Source organism: Mesocricetus auratus, unplaced genomic scaffold (assembly GCF_017639785.1).
Source record: "Mesocricetus auratus isolate SY011 unplaced genomic scaffold, BCM_Maur_2.0 Super-Scaffold_100010, whole genome shotgun sequence".
Classification (NCBI taxonomy): domain Eukaryota; kingdom Metazoa; phylum Chordata; class Mammalia; order Rodentia; family Cricetidae; genus Mesocricetus; species Mesocricetus auratus.
Genome location: NW_024429194.1, coordinates 83,362,891 through 83,367,074, shown reverse-complemented (window position 1 = coordinate 83,367,074; position 4,184 = coordinate 83,362,891). Strand labels below are relative to the sequence as shown.

The window sequence follows — 4,184 nt, the reverse complement described above, 5'->3', positions numbered from 1 at the left end:
CATTTACTGGCTTCTTGAGGCCGTCATCTCTTCAACTTCTCCGGGCAGGTGTGGTGCTAGAAATCTCAAATATTTGGAAGAAAAGGGTGTTTTGTTTTGTTTGTGGTTTTCGAAGCAGGGTTTCTCTGTGGCTTTGGAGGTTGTCCTGTAACTCTTGTAGACCAGGCTGGTCTGGAACTCACAGAGATCTGCCTGCTTCTGCCTCCTGAGTGCTGGGATTAAAGGCTTGAGCCACCACCGCCCGGAAAGAAAAAGGTTTTAACCCTTTGGTTGATTGGCTTTAACCTATGTCGATGTCTATTACAGCATGCTCAGTGCCCGTTTTGTGTTCATTCCCTTCAGAAGCAAGCAGCCCAAGGACTGGGATTTTTTCTGCTGAGCACTGCAGGTGCCAAGCCTAAGGCTCTGTTAGAAAGTGCCACTCCCATTAAACAGAACAGGAAACTCAAACTGCCAGAGGTCCCTAGTTGGGGGGCGTCAGCGTGGATGTCCTGTAAACCCAGTCCGGGTACTTTAGACCACTGGAGCCCGGGGTTGTAGGGGCGGGGAGGAGGGGAACTCAGCAGCTAGCAGTTGGCGGGAGGAATGACTCACCGTCCCCGCCCCTCTGGCCCTGGGGCGCAGCAACAGCTAGCCTCACCTCCGCCTGAGTTCATCGTTCGTTTTTGCGTTCTGGACCCTGGTCTGAAAGTGAGTGCGAGGGTGGGGTCTCAGAGCCTGGGACTCCCTACCCCAAGACAGCTTACACTCTCGCCCCCTGTGCTGTGCAGTCGGATCGAATAGCCACACCTGTGTCCGGCTAGAGCCCTGGCCTGAGTCGGGACAAAGACGCCATTGCTGGAGGCGGCGCGTACAAGGGACGCAGACGCAGCGGTGACTAGGGACCGCATCGTTGTAGTAGTTTTTTGTTTGTTTTTGTTTTTGCTTTGTTTTGTTCAGGCTGAGTCTCAAACCCTAATCGGGCTGGTCCGGAACTCATTAAAGGGACCCAGGCTGGTCTCGAACTCGCGGTAATCCCCCTGTCTCGACTAAACGCTAGGATTATTACAGGCTTGCGCCTCTACCTTCAATAACGCCTCGATTTTGAAATGAAAATAAAAATAACACTTCTTGTGCGTTCCTGTACTCTAAGGGCCAGTTTGGGAGAAGTAGGGGGACAGTGCGGCACCCGAGGGTATGAGGGGCCGTTAGGGGTAGCAGGGGACGGTGTCCGACCCAGAAGAAGGGGCAAGAAGGTAACTGGGACCCAGGAGGGTTTTGTCCACTTGGGAGTGGCAAACAAAAAGGCGGTGGCTCTGGCCACTTCCGCAGAGCAGGGCCATCAGCCCCGGGCACGGGCTGGGTCTGGCCACACCCAGATACCTGAGCCGGCGCGCGTCCCGCCAGGCTAGCGCGGAGGAACCCGGGCAGGCCCTTCCGCGCCTGGCGGGGGTTGCGAGGGTGTGCAGTCGTCTCTCACCCTGCACCTCTCACGGTGGCCGAGTTCCCACCCGGAGCACCCGGGTCAGGGGACTCGGCTCCAACCTGGCGCGCGCGCCCAAACTCCGCTGCAAGCCATCCTCGGACTCCGTCCCGCGGGGGCCCCCGGGGAGGCTGGTCACGTGCCCGGGTGGGGGCTGGGAGGACGGGCAGCCGAGCCCCAGGGCTGCACGTGCCGGGCGAGCTGAGGGCGGAGCTTCGGAGGCAGGCGCTGTGCTCTAACCGGTGGGTTCCTATCGAGGTGGCCGGGCCTCCAGCCTCCAGCCTGGCGTTGGCCGCTTAACTCTCTGTCCCAGCTTGGGACTCAGAAAGCTTTAGTGCTAGCTAGGGTCGCGTTCCAGAAAAACAGCTAGCCCTCCCGAAATTGTTCGTCTTGTGCCGAAGCCTTACAATCCAATACGAAGAGTTCCTGTCGGGGAGGAGGATTGCGACAGAGCCGTGTGGTTCCTCTGCGGCTTTCTGTTGACTTGGATTAGGAAGAATTTCAAACATAAACCAAAGGCACGATCCTAAAGCGCGCCCCCCATACCCATTCCCCCGAGCATCACCTAGTTAAACCGTCCGCTCCCGACTATCTGGTTTTGTCCATCTCCCGCCCACCCCCACCTCTGCCCTTCCCCGGGATTGTGAAACAAATCCCTGACTTCACATTTCAGTTTACGTCCGGAATGATTGCTGTGTTCTGATGAAAGTCTCATTGTTTCTTTAGAAACCTTTCTCTAAAAGCCCAGTAGATTAAACAACAAAAACAAAAAGTTGAAATAAAGATGTGTGGGGTTGGGGTAGAGATAAAGTATATGAACATCGTAGACAGGAATCAAGAAAGATTTAAGAAATATCAGCAAGCGATGTTGTCTGGGCGTCCAAGCTGGCCAGGTCGATGCTTCAGCCGGCTGTGGACTGCAGAGACAGGAGGGGCTAATTCAGACCACTAGTTGGAGACTGAAGCGACCATGCTAGGCGATGGGCTGGACTAAGAAAATGAAAGAATTAAGGATGAAAATCTGAGGGGGTGTTTGTACCCTAAAGTGAGATGGAGACACCGGGGAGGGAGCCGAAAGGAGGATCACACACACACACACATACACAGGATTCCTCTGTTTTGTTTTGGAGGCTGTCCTGGAACTAGCTCTTATAGACTAGGCTGGCTTGGAACTCACAGACATCTGTCTGCCTCTGCCTCCCAAGTGCTGGGATTAAAGGAGTGGGCCACCAACGCCAGACCTCCCTCCCTTTTTTTCTGAGTTTAAAAAAATGTATTTTAGTTCTCTGTCTGTCCTTCTGTGTCTATCTCTGTCTGCCTGTCGTCTGTCTGTCTGTCTCTGTCTCTCTCTCTGTGTCTGTCTCTCTCTGTCTCTCTGTCTCTCTCTCTCTGTCTCTCTCTCTCTCTCCCTCGTGTGTGTGTGTGTGTGTGTGTGTGTGTGTGTGTGTGTGTTTAGACTTACTAGGAAAGTCCTCTGCCACTGAGTCACTGAGCTATTAACACCCCTCCCCCACCTCCACATGGAGCACAGATTTATTGTTGTTGCTTGGTGATTGTTGGGACAGGCTCTCTCTAGGTAACCTGGCTGGCCTGGAACTCGATATTTAGACTAGGCTGGCCACTAACTCACAAAGACCCTCCTGGCTCTTCCTCGTGAGTGGTTGGATTAAAAGCTTGTGTCACCTTGCCTGATGTCTGTTTATTCATTTTTTACTTCTTAGTGTTTTGAGACAAGTTGTCACATAGGCCTGGCTACCCTGGAACCTACCTGCTTACTGTCAGCTCCGATCCACAATACACGTCCAGTCCACTGTGCTGAGATTAAAGGTCCATGAGCAGCAGCTATTGTTCTGAGACAGGTTCTGACTATGAATGTAGCCCTAGATTGCCCATATTTAGATGAACATGGCAGGGAATCCTGTCCAGCCTCTGCAGAATCCCAGGCAAGCTGGCCCATCTGAAGATGCTCTCTGGGCGGCTCCATTCTTCCACTGCCCTCCCCGCTTTCTCCCAGGTATTGTAACTTGGGCAAGCATTCTACTTCTGAGGTAATAAGCCCCAGTCCCGTCCTGGAACACAGCTTTGTGCTGGGGGAGGTGCACAGGCCATGGCTTGAATTTGAATATCAGAGGACACTTCTGTGGAGTCTTTTCTCTCCCTCCACCTTTCTGTCGTGTCTGGGAATGGAATTCAGGGAGCAGGGCTTGTGCAACAAGCACCTTTATTTACTGAGCCATATTGTCTGGCCAAAGACCAAAGTCTTGCTATTTTATTTATTTATTTGTTTGTTTTTTTGAGACAGAGTTTCTCTGTGTAACAGCTTTGGCTGTCTTGAAACTCTGTAGTCCAGGCTGGCCTTGAACTCACAAAAATCCACCTGTCAGGATTAAAGGCATATGCCATCACTGCCTGGCTCTTATTATTGATTTATTCTTAAAAAGATCTATTTTAGGAAGGGAGATGGTAACACTTGCCTTTAATACCAGCACCTGGGGAAGCAGAGGTTCAAGACTAGCCTGGTATACAGAGGGAGTTCACAGGACAGTTAGTAAGACCCTGCAGTTTGAAAACAACAACAAAAGATCTATTTTATTTATTTATTTAGGTTTTTCGAGACAGGGTTTCTCTGTGGCTTTGGAGGCTGTCCTGGAACTTGCTCTGTAGACCAGGCTGGTCTCAAACTCACAGAGATCTGCCTGCCTCTGCCTCCCGAGTGCTGGGA

General features: G+C 52.3%; 2 long non-coding RNA genes across 2 annotated transcripts; one reads left to right on the top strand and one right to left on the bottom strand.

Annotated features, from left to right (window-relative positions):
- The first annotated feature begins 605 nt into the window (after window positions 1-605).
- Window positions 606-1,115, top strand: LOC121142588. The gene is made up of 2 exons (XR_005879605.1): window positions 606-690; window positions 771-1,115. It is a non-coding gene; the product is annotated as an uncharacterized LOC121142588 (long non-coding RNA).
- Window positions 1,116-2,159: 1,044 nt separating this feature from the next.
- On the bottom strand, window positions 2,160-3,471 carry LOC121142587. Its single transcript, XR_005879604.1, has 2 exons — window positions 3,231-3,471; window positions 2,160-2,452 (listed from the first exon to the last, which is right to left on the bottom strand). It is a non-coding gene; the product is annotated as an uncharacterized LOC121142587 (long non-coding RNA).
- Window positions 3,472-4,184: the final 713 nt, after the last annotated feature.